The 24089-nt window shown below is 35.1% G+C and overlaps 2 pseudogenes; one reads left to right on the top strand and one right to left on the bottom strand.

Moving 5' to 3' along the window:
* Nucleotides 1-12542: 12542 nt before the first annotated feature.
* On the bottom strand, nt 12543-19653 carry LOC138324323 (T-complex protein 1 subunit alpha-like; annotated as a pseudogene).
* A 978-nt stretch (nt 19654-20631) lies between these two features.
* LOC138324322 (uncharacterized) lies at nt 20632-24066 on the top strand (annotated as a pseudogene).
* The last annotated feature ends 23 nt before the right edge of the window (nt 24067-24089 follow it).

Genomic DNA, 24089 nt, shown 5'->3' with positions numbered 1-24089 from the left:
GTATAATTAGGGGTTGTCAGGGGCTTAGGGCTTAGGCATCCTAAGGTATCCTAGTTTACACCGTTGGTTTTATATACCTCTAGAGTTAAGAACACTTGTAGGTGGTTAGTTGGCTCCGTAGGGTGTTAGGCTTTGTTTAGGGAACGTGGTAATCACACAGGACTTAGCTAATTAGGCCTAAAGTTTGGCTATAGTTAATCTTGGATACATTGTAACTGCTTCGGCACTTATATATCTCTTATTGTTATCTGTCTTAAGGTAGCTCCATACTTTTGTGAATCTTCTATGTAATACTTAATCTACTTGTCTTTTATATAATAAATAGTTATTTGTACCTGTATTTACCTAGTTGAGTTATTGGATTAGTGTCAGTGCTTCCGCTACATCCTAGAGATCGAACCTGTTGAGATACAGGCCTGTAACCTGTGGAGGAAACGGGATCCGGAGAGGATTTGTGACGACTGTGGACTCTGTTGTATACTAAAAATACTATACGATCACGATTTGGGACTTATACATATAACGGGAGCTACAGTCGGATCGCCCCTCCGGGTCTCTTGTGGAAAACCCTCCCTATTACAGTAGCACTTAAAACATCCCGAAAAGTATTGAAAACTAAATGTAAAAATACCTTCGAAACGGCCCGTGTGTAACGAAGATTGAGCCCAGGACAGAATTTTAACCCGGCCGCTGATTGGCTGGCTTATTATGAATTTCAAAATTAAAAATGTTTTCTGACAGGTAATTATTCCTTGATAACCGTGATATGAATTTGGAAATTCCGATTGAGATTTAGGTTCAAAATATCAATTTTGATAATGAATAGGTAAACACATTAGAATTTCAGGTTTTTTTAAAGTGCAAAAATTCTCCTTTTCTTATGAAGATCTTGGACCAATGCGGAATAACACGTACGATTAGAGTTTTAGTATTAGATATGGATTATCTCCCTTTGGCCACAGGCCACATCATGTAATCACAACTCAAAATCGCTGAAAGTTCTATACCTCCGCCATTTTGAATCATATGACATTGAAATTGGTCATTTTATGTGTCTGAAAGCATGATCTTTCACATCCAATTCAAAACATTTCACCTTTGAATTTTCATGAATTACGCTAAAATTTACGTTAAAAAATGAACGAAACGCCATATTCGGAGGTCTATATTTCCGCCATTTTCAAATTCATGTCTTTGAAATTAAAAACCTGTACAGACAATAGGCTAAAGCTAACATTTACAAAAATTCAACACTCTACATGAGATGATAAAGGCCCTACGAGCTCACAAATAACGGAAAAAAATAAGAAAATGAAACAAATTGCCATATTTGGAGAGCTATATTTCCGCCATTTTTCTATATAACCCCTTAAAAATAAATAACTTTTGAAGACAAAAGTTCATACAACATAGGTATGAAAAATCAACACTGTACATACAGGTTTAAAGGCGCTGAAACGTCTCGTGCAAGGACAAATATAAACTAAAATTTCGATTTTCGATGTCCTATATCTCCGCCATTTTGAATCTTATGACCTTGAACTTGGTCATTTTATGTGTCTGAAAGCATGATCTTTCACATCCAATTCAAAACATTTCACCTTTGAATTTTCATGAATTACGCTAAAATTTACGTTAAAAAATGAACGAAACGCCATATTCGGAGGTCTATATTTCCGCCATTTTCAAATTCATGTCTTTGAAATTAAAAACCTGTACAGACAATAGGCTAAAGCTTACATTTACAAAAATTCAACACTCTACATGAGATGATAAAGGCCCTACGAGCTCACAAATAACGGACAAAAATAAGAAAAAGAAACAAATTGCCATATTTGGAGAGCTATATTTCCGCCATTTTTCTATATAACCCCTTAAAAATAAATAACTTTTGAAGACAAAAGTTCATACAACATAGGTATGAAAAATCAACACTGTACATACAGGTTTAAAGGCGCTGAAACGTCTCGTGCAAGGACAAATATAAACTAAAATTTCGATTTTCGATGTCCTATATCTCCGCCATTTTGAATCTTATGACCTTGAACTTGGTCATTTTATGTGTCTGAAAGCATGATCTTTCACATCCAATTCAAAACATTTCACCTTTGAATTTTCATGAATTACGCTAAAATTTACGTTAAAAAATGAACGAAACGCCATATTCGGAGGTCTATATTTCCGCCATTTTCAAATTCATGTCTTTGAAATTAAAAACCTGTACAGACAATAGGCTAAAGCTTACATTTACAAAAAATCAACACTCTACATGAGATGATAAAGGCCCTACGAGCTCACAAATAACGGACAAAAATAAGAAAATGAAACAAATTGCCATATTTGGAGAGCTATATTTCCGCCATTTTTCTATATAACCCCTTAAAAATAAAAAACTTTTGAAGACAAAAGTTCATACAACATCGGTATGAAAAATCAACACTGTACATACAGGTTTAAAGGCGCTGAAACGTCTCGTGCAAGGACAAATATAAACTAAAATTTCGATTTTCGATGTCCTATATCTCCGCCATTTTGAATCTTATGACCTTGAACTTGGTCATTTTATGTGTCTGAAAGCATGATCTTTCACATCCAATTCAAAACATTTCACCTTTGAATTTTCATGAATTACGCTAAAATTTACGTTAAAAAAATGAACGAAACGCCATATTCGGAGGTCTATATTTCCGCCATTTTCAAATTCATGTCTTTGAAATTAAAAACCTGTACAGACAATAGGCTAAAGCTTACATTTACAAAAAATCAACACTCTACATGAGATGATAAAGGCCCTACGAGCTCACAAATAACGGACAAAAATAAGAAAAAGAAACAAATTGCCATATTTGGAGAGCTATATTTCCGCCATTTTTCTATATAACCCCTTAAAAATAAATAACTTTTGAAGACAAAAGTTCATACAACATAGGTATGAAAAATCAACACTGTACATACAGGTTTAAAGGCGCTGAAACGTCTCGGGCAAGGACAAATATAAACTAAAATTTCGATTTTTGATGTCCTATATCTCCGCCATTTTTGATCATATGACCTTGAAATAGGTCATTTTATGTTCCTGAGAACATGGTCTTTCATATGCGCCCTTCAGAACATTTCTACGGTAAAGTTCATATTTGACCTTTGTTTGACCTCATTTGACCCTCTAGCGAACTCATGACCTAGACATAATCTCTGATAACATGTAATGAGAAAAAAACTTTCAATATCGCGATCTACCTGAATAACTAAACATGGACGATGTACAGCGTATAGTTATGAAGTTATGAGCATTTAAACTTCGTTCGAAAAAAGTAGTTTTTTATGTCTGTGACCTTGACCTTGACCTTTATCGTACAAAATCGAACGTACGTTTCAAGCACTCATGTACCTACATAACATGTCCAAATTTGAACGTCGTACCTTGTTCCGTTCTTGAGAAAAAGTGTTAAGAAGGTTTCGTGGAAATAATAAGAATAATAAGAAACTAGATTTGATCGCGATCAAAACACGGGATTTCCACCTATGTAATGACATAAGTAATGTTAGCGAACAGACGATTGCTTGAACGAACGGACGATCTCACTCAATATTAATCAGAAAGCGTTTCTTACGAAAGTAGTCTGGTCCAACCGAAAAACAGATTTAGGGGAATCCCCCTTTGGGCACAAGATTTCATAGAGAGGTGAATATATAGGAGCCTGCTGATTGGATATATGTGTGGGTCGGAACAATACATGTAGATGTAAATTTTGTAAAGAATTTTGATAACTTCAATTAACCTGAATAGTAGCAAACGTTAACACGGTCCTCTATGGGAATTTATTTGGTTCTGTGATCTCAAAACGGCCGGATAGTTTCTCAAAATAGCACCGGTTGTGTTTGAACATCCGGTGTCACAGGTGACGGCTCTGCCACACACATAAAAGGCTTTTAAACCTGTCAGTTATTGTGTTTGTGCATTACTTTTATTGTTTGTTTGTTCAAATGTACGTCCTATTAACAGCTAGGGTCACGTAAGGACGGCCTCCCATGTATGCGGTGTAGTTACACATGTACGTGTATTTACGCAAACACGTGTACATTGTTCATATATACGTGTATATGTAGTGTGATAGAACGGGTTTCTATCATTGTTGCATTTATTTCTACAGTATGTATATTTGTTATTGCACTCTTCTAAGTCTTCACTTCAGTGATCTGTTTATGTATCTTGGACCCAAATTCAGGGGAACACCGTGAGAACAGGTCTTATCTAGGGTGTGTTTGCTGTTTAGCAGTCACATTCATCAACCTAGTTGTCCTCATGATCACCCCGATGATGACCGCTGGCCGGAGTACACGTGTGGTACACGTGGGAGGTGTTTATCAGTCAGTTGAGTCTTGTCTGTATTTAAGCGGAAGTTATATTTATTGTGTGTAGGTGGGTTGTTGTAGCAACGGTTTCACCTAAATATGGTGCTCTGTCCGGACATTGACCAATCAGTGGTCACTTTGGGCTACTGGGTTGATGAGTTGTTATAAAAAGGGGCTGATGGGTCTTTACTTAGAGTGTATCTATAGCTAACGTAGGGTTTGTGTATAATTAGGGGTTGTCAGGGGCTTAGGGCTTAGGCATCCTAAGGTATCCTAGTTTACACCGTTGGTTTTATATACCTCTAGAGTTAGGAACACTTGTAGGTGGTTAGTTGGCTCCGTAGGGTGTTAGGCTTTGTTTAGGGAACGTGGTAATCACACAGGACTTAGCTAATTAGGCCTAAAGTTTGGCTATAGTTAATCTTGGATACATTGTAACTGCTTCGGCACTTATATATCTCTTATTGTTATCTGTCTTAACGGGCACTATTGTGAATCTTCTATGTAATAATTAATCTACTTCTCTTTTCTTTTATATAATAAATAGTTATTTGTACCTGTATTTACCTAGTTGAGTTATTGGATTAGTGTCAGTGCTTCCGCTACATCCTAGAGATCGAACCTGTTGAGATACAGGCCTGTAACCTGTGGAGGAAACGGGATCCGGAGAGGATTTGTGACGACTGTGGACTCTGTTGTATACTAAAAATACTATACGATCACGATTTGGGACTTATACATATAACGGGAGCTACAGTCGGATCGCCCCTCCGGGTCTCTTGTGGAAAACCCTCCCTATTACAGTAGCACTTAAAACATCCCGAAAAGTATTGAAAACTAAATGAAAAAATACCTTCGAAACGGCCCGTGTGTAACGAAGATTGAGCCCAGGACAGAATTTTAACCCGGCCGCTGATTGGCTGGCTTATTATGAATTTCAAAATTAAAAATGTTTTCTGACAGGTAATTATTCCTTGATAACCGTGATATGAATTTGGAAATTCCGATTGAGATTTAGGTTCAAAATATCAATTTTGATAATGAATAGGTAAACACATTAGAATTTCAGGTTTTTTAAAAGTGCAAAAATTCTCCTTATCTTATGAAGATCTTGGACCAATGCGGAATAACACGTACGATTAGAGTTTTAGTATTAGATACCGATTATCTCCCTTTGGCCACATGCCACATCATGTAATCACAACTCAAAATCGCTGAAAGTTCTATACCTCCGCCATTTTGAATCATATGACATTGAAATTGGTCATTTTATGTGTCTGAAAGCATGATCTTTCACATCCAATTCAAAACATTTCACCTTTGAATTTTCATGAATTACGCTAAAATTTACGTTAAAAAATGAACGAAACGCCATATTCGGAGGTCTATATTTCCGCCATTTTCAAATTCATGTCTTTGAAATTAAAAACCTGTACAGACAATAGGCTAAAGCTAACATTTACAAAAAATTCAACACTCTACATGAGATGATAAAGGCCCTACGAGCTCACAAATAACGGAAAAAAATAAGAAAATGAAACAAATTGCCATATTTGGAGAGCTATATTTCGCCATTTTTCTATATAACCCCTTAAAAATAAATAACTTTTGAAGACAAAAGTTCATACAACACAGGTATGAAAAATCAACACTGTACATACAGGTATTAAGGCGCTGAAACGTCTCGGGCAGGGGCAAATATAAACTAAAATTTCGATTTTCGATGTCCTATATCTCCGCCATTTTGAATCATATGACCTTGAAATTGGTCATTTTATGTGTCTGAAAGCATGATCTTTCACATCCAATTCAAAACATTTCACCTTTGAATTTTCATGAATTACCCTAAAATTTACGTTAAAAAATGAACGAAACGCCATATTCGGAGGTCTATATTTCCGCCATTTTCAAATTCATGTCTTTGAAATTAAAAACCTGTACAGACAATAGGCTAAAGCTAACATTTACAAAAAATCAACACCCTATATGAGATGATAAAGGCCCTACGAGCTCACAAAATAACGGAAAAAAAAATAAGAAAATGAAACAAATTGCCATATTTGGAGAGCTATATTTCCGCCATTTTTCTATATAATCCCTTAAAAACCATAAATACTTTTGAAGACAAAAGTTCATACAACAGCGGTATGAAAAATCAACACCGTACATACAGGTATTAAGGCGCTGAAACGTCTCGGGCAGGGGCAAATATAAACTAAAATTTCGATTTTTGATGTCCTATATCTCCGCCATTTTGGATCATATGACCTTGAATTTGGTCATTTTATGTGCCTGAGAACATGCTCTTTCATATGCGCCCTTCGAAACATTTCTATGGTAAAGTTCATTTTTGACCTTTGTTTTGACCTCATTTGACCCCCTAGTGAACTCGTGACCCTGACATAATTTCTGATAACATGTAATGAGAAAAAAACGTGAATTATCGTGATCTACATGGAGAATGAAACGTGCATGTTGTGTAGCGTATGGTTATGAAATTATGAGCGTTTAAAGTTCGTTCGAAAAAAGCAGTTTTTTACGTCTGTGACCTTGACCTTGAACGTTATCCTCCAAAATCGAGAGTACATTTTAAGAACTCATGTACGTACATAACGTCTCCAAATTTCAGCGCTCTACACCTCTTATTTATTACGAAGAAGTCGTTTAAAGATTTAAAGCTTTTTGAACCCTGTGACCTTGAATGAATGTCAAGGTCAATAAAAAGGAATAAGTTCTGTAGACATTCGTCCATGCTATATCTATACAAAAAATCAAGCATGTATGTTAAGTATTAAAGGCGCTGAAACCTTTAAAAATTTTTGGCGGGAAAACGCCAAAATAGCCTTTTTTCAAAGGCCTATATCTCCGCCATTTTGGATCTCATGACCTTAAAACTTGTCATTATATATTTCTGAGGGCATGACCCTTTCATATCCAACTTTCAAAACTTTTCTGTGTTAAATTTCGTTTTTGACCTTTGTTTGACCCCGTAGCGAACTCTTGACCTTGACATAATCTCTGATAACATGGCATGGGAAAAGCACGCGCAATGTCAAGATCTATCTGAATAACAAAACGTGAACGATGTACACCGTACGGTAATGAAGTTATGAGCGCTTAAACTTCGTTCCAAAAAATTGTTTTTTACGTCTATGACCTTGACCTTGAACATTTTTGTAAAAAATCGAACGTACATTTCAAGATCTTATGTACATTTCATAACGTGTCCAAAGTTGAGCGTCGTACCTTATTCCGTTCCTGAGATATCCTGCTAACAAGATTTGTGGAAATAAGAAGGAAAAAAAAAAAATAATAATAAGAAGAAAAAACAGAACAATAACAATAGGGATTTCCATCCTCAATGGAAATCCCTAAAAAAACATAAATTACAATAGGGATTTCCATCCCTGGAAATCCCTAACATAACCTAAAGGAGTTCCTTAAAGATGCATTCCACCACCGACAGAGCATAAATGATATTCATCATTTGAAAAATCAATTGGTGTTAAATCGAGTGTATATATATGCCTAATTAACACAAAACCTTATATAAAATTAATTTGTTTTGCTTTTGGTGCATGCACAATCAGTAATTCATTCCATATAAATTTAGTTTCACGGAATTTTTCGGGATGCAATTAATCATTTTTTATATTTTTTAAACTTTGAGTAAAATTAGAAGCTCAAACTTTTTCAATGGTGGTAACAGTGTGAAGTAAGTAATTTTGTAAACTGAACGAAAATCCACAAATCGAATGCTCCTCTTTTTGATAGTGATAAAAAATACCATTTATCAGCGGTGGAGCAACTTTAAATAGTCTGATCATAACCATTTCATAATGTTCTAGCGCCAATTATGAAGGTTGCTTGCAACTAAAGGTCTGTTGTCTATGTAAACAACAGCTCATACACAGGAGTTACACCATAATACATTGGTCCTCAGAAAAAAATTAGAGTGGTTTAAATGTTACAAACGATCAACATTTCATAACTAATTTTCACCATCACAGGACAGTAGCAGCAAAGCATAAACCTTCTGTAATAAACAGCTTTTCAGACAAGATTTTTGACCATAGTGGCCAAAACATATAGGTTAACTTCAGCTCATTTGTATTGGTGGAACTGGTAGAAGAAGTTTAAAATGTTTTCAAGACTGAGACCATCTTTATATTTCAGATCAACGCAGCGTTCGTTAATTTCAGCTCAATGCACACTGGTAGATGATCAACCATTCTGAAAGTTATTTCAAACAGGCACTAATTTTTTTTAAGTACTACAGTAATGTTATCGCACCAATACCCCTAAAAGTTCCATAATGGAAATGAGTCTAGTCGTTGATTTAGAAGAGCGCTAGCCTTAAATGCGTCTTTAGGGTTTGAATGACTTACAAAACTTTAAGTTGTAGTTTTAAAGTCTGTATGTAACTTGGGTGCAATCATTTTATTAAACAGGAAATACAGTAGTTTGTTCTATTCGGTCATGGTCATTGATCTAAGAATAGATTTTGTGTATAATGGCAGATATTGACCTCAGAAAAAAATAAAAATTAGAGTGGGTTGAGTGTGTCACAATCATCTCAAAACTTTCATAATTCATTTCTCCATCACAGCGTTTCTTAAACGGTTTTAACAATGCCAAATAATTTAGTTTGGTTTCATATTCTTTTTAGGATTCACAACTCTATGCTTAGAAGTCTTAAATTTAATCGGACAAAAACCAGGACTATACATAAATGTACATACAAATTACTCATTGCCTACATTAATATCTTTCATTATTCATTATAATCAATCATTGATAGTTCAGACAAGCTTTTTTCCCTTGCCTTCCTCACTTTTATTTCGACAAGTCACTAAAGCATCTCCATGATTTATGGAAGGAATGTCCTATGTAGGTCTTGTCTTCGAAATATTCGTGAGAGATGCTTCAAACCTTGTCAGTATTTGTTTTAAATAATAATTTTAAAACACGGGGTTTATGACTGAATATTGTTGAGTTAGTACCATTAAATTGTATGAGAGTAAACGCATATATATGACTAAGTATGGGAGTTACGTGTATATTATCTACTTTCAGTCTGTCTTCCAGAAAAATAAACTTAGAGTGAAATGTTAATTACAATCATTATTTTAACATTCATAATTAAGATCTCATTTCATTCAGACAGGACGCTTAGAAGTGCATTTTAAAAAGATTTTAATCATATTATTCTGTATTTGCATAGTACAGAGTTATCTGCCCTTGCGGGTAGGTATCGATTGTGACGTCATGTGTTTGCGAGCCTTAACTGTCAAATTTTTTCGGAGAAAACGGTGTAAAAAGTGATATTTTAACTGTGTGTATTTGTGGGACCATATTTTTAATGATATTTGACTGTGTATTTTCGAATAGATTTTAATGATATTTTACTGTGTGTATTTTTTGTACTAGACACTTTTAGACTCTTCTTTGTCCAAAACTAAGACCATTTTTCATTATGAAATTCCAGGGGAGTGTTATACACTTAAATCACTATAATAGAGTGTATTTTTATGTCCAATTGTCCTCAGAAAAAAAATTAGAGTGTTTGAATAGTTACAATGCATAAATAGTGCTCATTTTCATTCTCTTCACAGGAACATATACTTTACAAGTAGAAAAGATTTCGCCCTTTATGTTTTAACATATTGTCTCAGTTTGTCTAGTTGTTCTTCATATACAAGCTTAAGAATCATGTTCTATTCATTTCTAAATTGAGGTCTTACAAGATTTTACGTGGCATCATTGGGGTTCCATTAAATGAAGGAAACGAGCATGTTAAAAAAAAAAACATAGGTTGTAAATAAAAAATTTGCCAGAGTAAACCTAAAGATATATGTTTTTTGCCACATGAGGAAGGCAGGAAACTTAAATCGCAAAAGTTGCACAAGTTTTTCATACATGAAAAGTAATTAATAAAAACCATATTTCTTAAACTTAATTAAGATTCCACATAGGAAATCATTACATGTGTAAAGGAAGGCCGCTTAAACTAAAGAATTTTGCCTTACTTCTGTAATGCATTCCAAAAGTTTTCCTTAAGTTAAGAATGTTCATGAAAACTGGAACCAAGAGTGCTAGAGGACATCCCAGCATTTTAATGATATCTGTCCAAACATTTGAAGTTTTCTAAATCAGTTAATTACCAAACCAACTATCTTTTGAAGAGATCAAGATATGGGTTGGCCTGAGTATTATAGAGAACAAGTAATTACAGCATTCCTCAGGCAATTAAATTAAGATGGTGTCAAAAGATCTTTAGGTACAAGAAAGTCAAATAATGAAATTGATGATCAAAATTATATTTTGTATGTGAACGAATGTAGTTTCATGGTAAGGGAGACAGATCATTGATTTTTTCATACAGGACGCTTGAGTTATGACAGTGCCCCAAGCTCTTCCAAGCATTTGAAATGACCGCGATTTGATTAATACCCCCTTCTCTGAATTTGAATTTAATGAATCTAAATTATTTTATTAGTTTTAAAAATAAGAACACAAATAATCCTATTAATCTTTAATTTGCTATTTTATGGTAAATATATATTGATTAAACATTGTTAATTATTTTAAAACTAAAACTATTGACATCTAGGCTATATTGTAACAGAAACTTCTGCAGTGAATGTATAAAAAGTATATATAATAGGGGAGATTAAACTATATTGTGAATCCCGTCTTTTTCAATGAAAAAATGAAGGGTTTTTGGTGCTAAAAAAAAATGCTCTATATTGGACAAATTGTGGGTCAATTTTTTTGAAAATTGACTGATTATAAGCAACTTTGTCACTTTTTTAGTCTGTTATTTTTCTATAAAAATTGAACATCACAATTTTGATTTATTTTCATTTTGCGTGAGAATGTTTTTAGATAATTTACTTGCGTCTTTTTACCTAATTTCCTCCAAAAATGATCACTAGAAATTAATTATGACGAGAAGTAAAGCATTTAAAAAAAAAAAAGGATTGATTATATCACGTCAATTAAACAATATATATATTGTAGAACATTTTGTTAATTATTTCTCATTAACGGGACGCGATTTAGTACAGACTAATGCTGTTTTTTTCATGTGCAGATTCTACATCAAAAATGACAAATTTGAATATTTATTTAGAAAAAATAGATGGTTCAATTTCTTCGAAACTTTGACAGAAGATGCATTAAAACTTTATTTAATTCATAAATCAAAATATGAAAATATATTGAACGGACAGGAATATTTTTGGGAAAGTGAGACCTAACACCTTAAGATATCATCGACTTTGATTTATGTGTATGTTTTGCGAAAGGCATATGTATTTGTCCCTCTGAAAAAAATTAGAGTGGTTTGATGTTACAATCTTCTAATGTTTTTCCTATTTCATTCTCATCACAGGACAAATATACATAGCCAGGTGCGTTATACAAACTGTATGCTGACAATAAATTAATTGCAAATCTTTTGATGGAGGGATTAAAATACTAAAATATTTAACTGCCTTGAGTTTGAAAAGGGAATACTCTCTAATACATTAATGGTGTAGGCTGGGTTATCTCACATACAACATCACATTGGTTAGTAAACTCAACACAGCCTTACTACATTTGTGGAGTCAAGATATTCATTTAAATGATTCATATTTAACAGGGTTCCCACTATGATTTTTTGGACCAGAATTCAAGGTTTTTCTAAGTTATTTTCAAGGACATTAAGTGAAAATTCAAGTCATGTTTACACACTTTAAGATACCTTTCACAAGTTGGGTGCCTATTTTTTAAGAGTAATGCAACTTGAATGATGCTCATCTGGACCTATTCCAATTAACACAAGAGGAACCCAAAGGCGCCTTATCGTGCACCTTTTTTTTTTTTTTTTAGTAATTATTAAGAAGACTCTCTTACAATTAGAAAAAAATAGCAAAATTGACCCCTTAATTTGTTCAATTTTGATTTCCAACCATATAATGACGCTATAGAATACCATACAAATATGCTATCCAATACATACAGGGTTCGACATTAACTTTATTCGATCCTTTTTTATTTTAGATTCTTCTTATTCTTAACACTTACCAGTGAGGTAGCATACATCTTACAAGATAAAGTAGACAGTGCGGCCTCCACAGCTCCACCCCCTGGGACAAACTGATTTGGAGCTCGAGGACACGCTTAACACTACACACAAGGGATCATGGACGGATCGTTTCCATCTCGTCACACATGAAAGTCATTGGCTCACAACGAAGGGGGATTTTTGATGACGCCTGCAGATCTGGCCTTGTTTCTGGATTAGATAACATGGATGAATGTAATCTGGTTATTACCAAATAAACTGTTTATCATCTTAAATGAATAGCAAGCCCATTTTTCTTCAATAAAGTAGTAAAAAACAAACTATTTCCATTAAAAAAAAAAATTCCATTTATGTTGATTTTGTATTAGTAATTAGCTTGGAATCTTTTTCAACTTGGCCTATAGATATAGTAGTTGTCAATTTTAATACAAGAAACCTATTGCTGATCTGAAATCTTTTATATAATGTAAAATTGTAAGGACAAAGCTTGTAATCTTCAGTAATAAGACACAAGGCTTATTTCTATCGAGAATTTCCATTTTCAAAACAAAATTGTGAAAGATTAAAATTACATGAAATTTAAAACCTGCTATGGAATTTTTTATAGATTTGGAAGAAGACACTTTATTACGCATTTCCTCATAAGGCATCAGTATAAGAAACTTACCCCTTGATAAGAATGAGGTCGTCATCTGATACCTTATCCTGAATCACCTCTTTCAGCTCTGGTCCAACGCATGCTTGGCATCAAAAAGATTCTCTTCGTACTTCTAAGTTTGGCCAATGTTAGCACAAGTTGTCATAAAAGTAACAGCAAACATAAATTCAATTCAATTCACTTTTTTAAATTCCCGTCCAATTTTTGTTTAATTAATTATGGCCTGGATACAGGTAAGACAATTGACCTGTTCAGAATATAATTTTTATCTAAAATTTGATGTTGAAAAACAATTACGGATAAACTTGAGTGTTATCGGATATATCATAATTGGTGTGGTACTCTATATATATAAATTACAATCCTAATAAAACATTTTTTATATGTATTCCTCTCTTTATTGGTTGGACTCTTTTACCATCTTAGAAATGTATCATACCTGCTGTATCAACCAATCAAAGGCAACGTTATAAACAGGTGGACGCCAATTTTTTACATTATGGGTTTGATTAACGTTATTTTTTTAAAGTCGTTGAACAAATCAAGATCTAAATAATAATAATATTAATATCTTTTAGCTCTCTTACCTCACTGTGGCCTTTAGCATATCCTCCTAAAGATCCACCTTTTTACACATACGTTCGGCCATGGCACTCCGGCCTCCACAAAGTAACTTCAGGCAGAGGTCATCAATTCCTCCGTGGTTAGAGATAACATTAGCTCCTGAGGCCATTTGATCTTCTGTTATTCTGTCTTGGGTAATATCAGATTCTCTGTAACGCAAGCAATAAAAACAAAACCAAACTAATGAGGTAATCTCATTTACTATTGGAATAATTTACCACGATTTAAACCTGTACATCTTTGAACATTTAGCAAGTTTTTTTTAACACAAATTGCATTGTAATTAAAGGATTAACCATCCTCCACATCCAATCTTCACAGAGGTTAACTGGTTTGTCTGTATTTTGATTGAAATGTGAATAAATTCTTCATAGGGGTTTGTCTATATTTAATTGAATGTGAATAAGGTAAACGTACTGATCTTTTAGCACAAATGCGACAAAAACTTTACACGGAAAAGAAATTTAGATTATAATTTATTAGTGCAGATATGAAACCAGCATGCTCCGGTTTGGTCATAACAGGAAATACCCTTTAAAAATTTTTTAGTGCTGTAACATAAATTAGCACTTCAAAGACAGCATGGAAAGTACTAAAGAAAACTAAATGTAATCCTAAAATAAGTATGCAGAAGTCTCAATCACACCTCATCCATGCAGACCCAGATATTCTCCGATATGACCACAAACACTTACTTTCTGTCGAAACACCGTCGAGGTCTTCTGGATTTCTCTATAAGTATTTGTACTCCCATCTTCATCTTGGCTTTCATCAAACCAAAGTCTAAACAAGCTATCTTTGCATTTGTGATCTTCTTTGGCATGGCTGAGAAAAAGAAATAGAATTCCATAATATTTAATAAATGCCCACTATTTAAGATGTTTTTTCTTTGCTTTTAAGGCTAAAATCTATTTTTCAGACAAAGCTTAAGAGCAAATTTTAAATGCAATAGAGATTATTGTAAAGTTTAACTCAGCATGTCATTGTCAGGGTACCAAAATCACAAAATCATATTAGAAAGTTATCATGGTACCGTAATTCACTTGATCAACTGACGAAAACTAGAAATCTACCATCAATGGTCGAAACTTCTCACTACATATATTACTATTTGTCCTTCAATAAAACCAATACAAACTGAATCAATACATGTATTGTAAAATATTTTATGTAATACGTAAAAACATTATTTGAGCATTCCTCTTACCTTTGAGAAGCAACTGTGCAGTTGAGAGCGTAACCCTTGAATCATGTGTGTTCTTTATACTGGAGCTACGGCCATTGAGCTTTCAGCACATTAACTGCCTTGATTGGATATTATAACCTCCCTTTCCATCAGACAGTTCTTTATGGCAATAAGCAGCATCTACCACCATGTTGGAGAAGAAATCTGATTGGCTGAGAAGTGTGTCAAGGTTCATAAACTCAATATATATTTCATTCTCATCTTTTTGAAAATGACGTGCTATGATAAAATATATATAACAAACATGCATACATACATATTTATGGTTATTACTGAAGTTTTTTTCATTAGGCTGAAACGATTAGTCGAATTAATCGGAGGCGACTTAGATTAATGAAACTATATTGCTGTAATCGATTAAGATTTTATTAATCGGTTACATGCATAGCAAGTGCATTGTAAGCTGAAGATCATGGATTTCTGAGGTAGCCATCCAGCTGTAGTTTCATCTGTTTATGTACACGTTGTGAAACTCCAACAAAGCATATAATGCATTTTGATGTGAGAAATTAGTCTCTGCTGAAAGTTTAAAATGAGAAAGTGAATGTTTTTTAAAATTTTCATGAGGAAGAAAGCTTGACAACACGCTGTTTTGACAATTTTACACTAGCAAATGCTCCATGTTGTTACGTCAGGGAGGACTAATTGCCGCCGGGACGCTCGGGAGTGGAAGGAGCAGTAGTCATGAACATTTTAATTTTACTGTTGCATGTGTTTTTCATAAAAAAGGAATATTTTTGCTCATATTCCATAGAAGATAAGAGTTGTTGATTTATTTCATTTTTTTGATCATGGAAATATAAAAGTTCATTGACAAAAATTTGGTGATGTCGCTCCGTGGCGATCCTGATTTGGTTGATTAGTCGTACGTGTGAAGGTCACGTCAAAGCAGCGGTGTTAGCAGACTGGATTTAAACAATGTTACAGAAGATGATACAGGAACGGAATTTGGGACTTATTTGGGATAAAATATGTTTATTTTGTCATTAAATCCATCCTTATTTATTGGTAGGCTTATATTATGTAAGGCATGTGCTCTGTCATTTCGATACCAAAACATGGCGGACGTTTTCAGTAGTCAGTAGTGAGACAATATAGACTTTATCTAGTTGCCTTCAATTCAAGTGATTAATCGATTAGTAATCGATTACATGTGATTGAATAATTGAATACAAAATTTACTAATCGTTTCAGTCCTATAAATTTTCATCGCCCAATATGGTTTCTTAAAGGTGAATTTGATATGTGTAGACCAAACAGTGCATCTTTGGTTCTCAGAGGTTCCTTATAATCGTAGATATCCTTGCTGTGACAATTAAATGTTTTTGTCTGTACTATTTTGGTTCAAGACTACATTTCAGCTAAAATCGAAATTATGCTGCCAAAAAAAAAAAAAAAAAATAGATATCGTTTGTTTGTTTGATTAATTAAATGTCCTATTAACAGCTATGGTCATGTAAGGACGGCCTCCCATGTATGCAGTGTGTTGTCTGTGTATTGTGTGAGGTGCGTGGTTTGGGAGACTGCGGTATGTTCGTGTTGTGTCTTCTTGTATAGTGGAATTGTTGCCCTTTTTATAGTGCTATACCACTGAAGCATGCCGCCAAAGGACACCAAGCAACACACCACACCTGGTCACATTATACTGACAACGGGCAAACCAGTCGTCCCACTCCCTGTTATGCTGAGTGCTAAGTAGGAGCAGAAACTACAACTTTTATAGACTGATATAAATCCTGGAGTGTATGAAGGATACGATCCAATGATTTTGCTGGACATGCTGGTCTTGGCTGCGTTTATGATACACTCTCGGCCGAGTTCTTCTACGTTGATGGTGAGGTGCTCCTGGACATATTTACAGGCTTCTCTAGAAAGACACCAAACACACAATTCTTTCCATATTATGATCTGATATAGTACAATTTTTTATTTTAATAATAAGGAACATGATTCTATATAAAAATCCAATATCTAATGGAATTATGATGTGAGGGCGATAATTACTGCCGATATATCATATGTAACAAAACTATTCTTGCTAATTGCCATATTTCACTTTTTAAATGGAAATTCACTCTTCTATTATAAACATTTTTTTCTGTCTGTCCTAGCCTGATCAACAATAAAGTTGATTTGGCTGTCCTAGTCTGATTAACGAGCTAGCTTAATAACAATGAGATCAAATTTTTAATCGGACCCAGATTTTATATCTCCCACTGTATATACCTCCAGATCACAGGAAGGAGGGAAGTTGAATGGGAATGTATTCACAAACATAATTTGGTTTCTAGTCTTACAGTCTACATATATCAAACTTGTGAAATCTATAGATCTAACAACTACACCTCCAGCTCACAGGAACAACTACACCTCCAACTCACAGGAACAGGAGGGAAGTTGAATGGGAATGTATCATATCAAACTTGTAAAATCTATAGATCTAACAACTACACCCCCAGCTCACAGGAACAACTACACCTCCAGCTCACAGGAACAACTACACCTCCAGCTCACAGGAACAACTACACCTCCAACTCACAGGAACAGGAGGGAAGTTGAATGGGAATTATTCACAATGTTAGTAGGTTTCTAGTCCTACAGGCTACATTACATCAAACTTGTGAAATCTATAGATCTTAACAACTGCACCTCCAGCTCACAGAAACAGGAAAGAAGATGAATGGGAATTATCCATAACACAAATATTTTTGGAAAATTGGTTTCTAGGTATTTAGTCTTACAGATCATACGACAAAATTGTGAGATCTATAGATCTGGACTTTTTTTATTACTTACTTGCATGCTAATCTGTAGCCACTGATTATGGACGTAGGGTGTATTTTACATTTTACCCAAGTCATCGGCGTTCTTTAACAGTTCAGCAGCAATTATAACCTGTATATCAAAGACAAAAGATTAGTCATTGCAGTAGAAAGTGATATTTCTTAACAAAAGTTGCTTGTACAAATTAATCAAACCTCAAGTTCCCAAGCAATGTGTCCTATTTATAATCACTGATAAAATAGTCAAATTGCTCATTTCCTTAATATTTTGTTTGCTTGAATGCTAATGGGACTAACTTACATACCACATGACACCTGATAAGTTTGTCTGAGACTAATGTTTCTATTGGTGATCAAATGATGCTAAAATATGATACTCCACACTAACGTCATTTCAGCAACAAAAATACAAAGAGTTATGTTCCATCACCACTGGAGATAGTCCCGCACAAACGTTATCAGGTATCACATGGTACATGAATTATTTCCATTAAAAATTGCAATTAGAAATGGAACTTTTACATAGACCTTGAATCTAGATACCTTTTCAGGGTTTTATCAATATCAATAGTCTGTCTGATTTGGGCTAAATTACATTAGATAGCATACAGATGGTAACGAAAAGTACCCCCTGAAATTGCAATTGAAACTGAAAATTGTACAGCCTCTCCTGAAAGATAATTATGAAACCTCTGCCTTGTACGCTTGAAGTTCAGATAGTTTGTAACTAGACCTGAAGTGAAGGAAGTCAATACTCACCACAGAAGTCGTACCATCGCCAACCTCCTGGTCCTGTAGTTCAGCGAGCTCTAACCAGAATCTTTAGCTGCTGGGTGTTCTACCTCAATAGCTTCAGATCGATGGCTCCGTACAATTAAAAATTAACCACAACCAATAACAAAACTATCAGAACACATCGTGGCCCGTCAACACAAAAACATTGGTAATAGTTTACAAAATAACATCACAAATAACACAATCCAATTATCATTCTTTCATACACTTCTCTGCAAATCCTTACTAATTTACCAATCACTTACAAATAAAACCCCTACCAAATGGGCCCAGATTACCATAAGGTTACCTAAAACAATTAAAACCTTAAAAAAAAAAAAGTGTTCCCTACGGTTTGTCGTGGCCAACAAAATTGTTAAACAAAGTCCCCCCCAATAAATATGCGCACGATGATTACAAAATTCTAAACATCCTTGTTACCAATTCGGTTCTTTAAACTTAGGCGTGCCACAGTTGAAAAAATATACTCCACCCAATCTACTTCGTCGGCTCAATTGAAATATGAAGTTTTTGAAAATGAAATTTTTTTACCATGGTCAATTAGACTGGTATCAAATGAATAATATAACAATGTTAGGCCACAATTAGGTCAGGCGTGTTTAAATCGAATTATCTAGTGGTCAACCTTAAGTATAAAACATTAAAGATGCAGTACGTAGGTTGTGGAGCCTAAACCTATATCATTTGATTCCTATAATCATTTGTTACAACAACCTTCATTAGTACATTAATGCCCCTAGTATTTATGTACATTTCCACTGTAAGTTTCCACTTATTAACCTAATAAAAATTCGTGTTATAAAATCAAAATCATGTTTTGTTCCCAATTTGAAAATATGCATGTGCCAATGAGTAACTGAAAACGTTTGATAGCCTCCATAGGGGGGGGTACAGTCCTAGGGAATGAAGTTTTTGTCATGCAAGAATTATTTATATTTTTTTTTTGGGATAGTGAAAATGTAGAAGCCATATCAATGGGCCTTTTCGCAATGGTGCTGTGGGGGTTAGTGGTGATGAACCGAAGTAACGTGTGTTGTAACTTCAAAAATGTAAATTGTTTGCTTGAGATTATTAAACAGTAGCTACACCGGAACCGATAAGGACTGTATTTGTCCGTCATGTTGATATAAGTCCGGTGGCTGAGTAGACAGAAAAATGCATAATTACGAATGAGATTGCTGAACCCAAGGGTATTTGCGCACTTTGTTTTACTTTTCTTTCTTAATTATTTGTTATATTTCAATATTGTAAATATAGACTTTTCTTAGAAGAAGGACGCGATAACCAGGGCTGTTTCGAGGGTTTTTTGGGGAAGATTTGGGTTGGCGCGTTGTGGCAGAGTATTATGAGTGCATTCCAATAGGTGAGTAGACTAGGAGTCTTTTTTAGTTAGATTTTCCCGTTCATTCTGATGATGTATGTAATCCATCATATATATGAATTCAATGTAAACGATGTAAATTATCAGACTTTGAAGTTTGTAGTAAAATATCCGATTGTATATGTGAGTGTTCAATCTTGGTCGGAGGGGATAACAGTGTTCGATCATTCGAGAGGACTATGTGCGTGTGATGCTGTGTTCTATTGCCGTTGATTATGCAAACAAATGTCTGGGTAAACTAAAGAGTTCGTTCTTGTATCCCTAAATCGATGAAGTTTTTTACTGGACTAGATTAGAACATAAGATTTTATTACATGTATTCTAAATACCAACCAGATTATTGTGTTCGGACGCGACCTGTGCACGCATGAAAACAAATTCTGGTCAACACGCCAACTCGAGAGTTGAGTGGTATGCAGTAGTGAAAAGCCATACTTGTTGTTTTATTCTTCGTCGTTTGTCAATCATTGAAATCATCGAAAGGCTAGTCGCGAGATAAGTTCGTTCATCTTTTTTTTCCATTTATATCATTTAGCTAATTTATTTATTCGAGAAACTCATTAGAATAAAATTTGGTAGGAGTTCTATCTTGAAAATATAAAAATCGTCAATTCCTGCGAAAAGCAAATCTTAAAAATTTAAAACAATCTTCGTTGAATGTTTGTTTTTCAGCAGGATCTCTAACTCGGTCTAACAGCAAGTGATTCTTGCTATTACATGGTACTGAACTTAGAAGTACGCCCCGAATCGGATGATCCTCCTGGGCTTCGTCAACATGACTTGGTCACCTTTATCGGAACCAGACGGCCCGCCAGTATATTTAAACAACTGTTGGCGATATTTGTCAGCTATCTTCACGAGAATGACCGTCTGCCACCGCGCCGACATCAAGTGTGAAAACAACATCCATCTGGATCTCAGCATTACAACATCAAGTTGGCGCTGTGAAAATAAAGCTCCTCCTGATCCATGGCTTTATTTTTAGTATATTTAGAATATTTGTTGCACAAAATAAAGATGTTACTATAAGGTGTATTGCATTGAAAAGACTTATTTCAAAACTAACTCATAGGACAATGGGAACTTATTAGCAGGAAAAAAACTCTAGTTTTAGCTACTTTTTGTGGTTTTCGGGGAATCATAATTATACAGTTGAGTTTCATATAATGGATTTACTAAATGCTTTCAGATTTCGGATTTGCGCGCATGTTTCCCAAGAACCACATGGTGAGCACCAGATGTGGGCTCCTATGTCTACTCGTCGCACCGGAAATACTTACAGAACCGAAATATGATGCAGTCAAGGCTGATATATGGAGCATGGGTAATTCTACACAAGGAACATCGGATATTGCATTTGTAGCATATTAACAAAGTATTCTTTATATACTAGAGTATGGGTACTAACATATAATAATTGGAGTGTCGGTCGACAATTCTACCCCCCACACATAACCTTGCTTACATAAACAGACGAGTGAGTTCGATTTTCCGATCAGACGTGAATTGGTTTCAGGGGACCATCGTATGTTTCATGTAACAGTAATCCATGTTATTTCGCATTTTAGTAAATTAATTTTTATAGATAGAAAATGTTAAAAGTGTCATCTTGACGCATCTCATTTGTCTCTTTACTGTAGGTATAATGTCTATATGCTATGCTGTGCGGCCGTCTGCCTTACCGGGACTGACGATTTTGGCAGTAATGCGATTCGCCATGCAAGAAAAGCTCACTATTCCGGAAATACTGTCTCAAAGGGTAAAAGTATCCTGTCAACAAGAGGAAGTTTGGGTGATAGCATAGACAGAAAGGACGTATAAATATATCACTACAGAGCAAAAACCTGAGAGCATTAACGTCAAGAGCATTTTAACATTTCTAGCTGTTCTTTGGGTCCCAGTTATTAGCGTCAGAATATCTCATGATGTCCCCGTAATATCTATCGTCCTCATGGCGTCAGCATTTCCATAAATTCTTAAAGTACTTTCACCTCAGTTAGATATCGCGCGCTGTCAGAACACTTCGCGCGTTCTCTATTGGACGACATCAGTATTGGAAGACTGAAATGTTCTCCCATTCTTGCCAATTCACACTTTACTTCGAAACACCTCGTCCAACGTTGACATGCCAACCCCGCTGAAAACATACTGCCTTAAATATATACATATGTTCATGTACACTTACAAAATTACCGAGTCCTTTTGCACCTAATCATTGATAACGTAGCTTTTGGTCCGCCCTCTCTGGCGATGTCTTTGTCAATAAGTAAACCTGCTATCCTATTTTCAATGCATACATTTTTCCCCAACAGACCGCCGAGAACATCTGGTCCGGTCTTTACTTTCCTATGACCCCTGGGATAGACCTGCCATCAGCGCCATAGTCAAGATGAACTGGATGTGTAAGCCGCTTACTGGAGATTCTTCCATGTCCATCAATGTCGGTGGCAGCCGGTAGGTACAACGAACCATTCTAAAATAACTAAGATCACACATGTATCGAATAAGATCTAATATACTAACTTTCAGCAATCATTTTTTCAGTGACAGACACACACGGCCCCCATTCAGATTACGACCCATTCGCCGAACACGGTTTTTCATGTAATCTCCACGACGATGTCTACAAAGGAACCCGAGTTACGGACGTCTTACGTACTGTCGCTGAAAATCACAGGTAGGACTTCTCAAAAAGCGTCCCTACTTTGAATTCCAATATATGAATGTCTTTTATTGTTTCCTTTTGTTTGTCAAATTATGAAAAAAATGCAAAAAAAATCGTTTTCGGAAGGACCCGAAAATCCTAGGTCTAAAAATGTAAAATGAATTAATTCCCTAACGCATTTTCTGTTATTTTTTTATTTTACAGCTCGGGAACCAGTTCAGTTGATCTAACGAAAGTATCGATTCCCAAAGATAAGGCATCAACTGTTGCTATGGTAACGGGAGTAGCAGGACCAATAGGAAGGAAGCTTAGTCAGCAGCTCGGACTTGGTATACAGTATTAGTTTCAGTCTTTGTCTCAATATTTAATCATTGACTCACATTTTTCATGGAATGTCTTTTGCACCTTTTCATAAAGCATTTGACATGGTGACTATTAACGTTTTAAAGAAATGTGTATTGAATCACTGCTATAGGCCTACTTGATAATTTATTAGCGCAATCCAAAAAATATCGCAAAGAAAGCAACTAGCACAACCATATCTTATCGCAAAAAAACCCACAACATATGTCTAAAAAAATGCGCTGAAGACAGTAAAGTAACCGCGGCGATATGTACGTGTACGTTAACAGTATTAGCTGGTCACATATTGTTAATCATCTATTTACAGATGATGCAGCTAAAGTTTCAAATAAAGCCACCGGGGATGCTTGGGCGTCTCTTACAGGTGGCAAAAAAGGAGAGGGCAAAGGTCAAGCGATGGTAGGCAAGACCGCCAACATGTTGGCCACGTTCAGACGCGCGGCCAAAGTGGTGACAGCAGCAAGGAGGTTCAAACGTAAACCTCTAAACACTATCCTAAACATGCCACAGGGACCAAGCCATGGCCAAGATCATCCACACGCGTGAAAAATCAGATTCAAACGAAATCAAAGATCTCCATTTCAGTAAAGCTGGCAAAGTGGCGGCTTTGTCTGGGCAGGAAAGAAAGGATAAGGTGTTGGAGAGGCGACGGTCGGAAATACTACGTGAAAACGAATGTCGGGCCAAAGAACAGCGTCGTGGACTGTTTGGTCAAACACTGTCGGTTCTGGCGCCAGATTTGGATGCTTTTAATTTTGATGAAAGGATGTGATTTATATGTACACCAGTTTCTGTAGATTACACGGATGTTAAATCTATTTCATGGTGGGCGTCAAGTAGAAGGAGTAAACATATATTTATCCCTTTTAAAATGACATTCCGGATACAAAAAGACTCGTGTGTGTTGATAGTCTTTCCCTTTGTGTTTTCTATGGTATCTTTTAATTAAAAAAGATATCAAACCAAGCTAAAAGTGGATTGATGCATGCGTTATTATTTATCATCCAAAAAATATTTTAGCTCTGAAGACTTTTAGGTGGATATTGTTGTTGTCGAAAAGTACAGTAGGCCTTGTACGTTCTATTAACTAAGAACTAGATTTGCAGATATAGATTGATTGAAAACTATCCCTGACATTCAAAAACAA

The sequence above is a fragment of the Argopecten irradians genome, chromosome 5, assembly GCF_041381155.1.
Source record: "Argopecten irradians isolate NY chromosome 5, Ai_NY, whole genome shotgun sequence".
Lineage (NCBI taxonomy): Eukaryota > Metazoa > Mollusca > Bivalvia > Pectinida > Pectinidae > Argopecten > Argopecten irradians.
The sequence above is the reverse complement of the archived record's forward strand: the minus strand, read 5'-3'. Positions and strand labels throughout refer to the sequence as shown.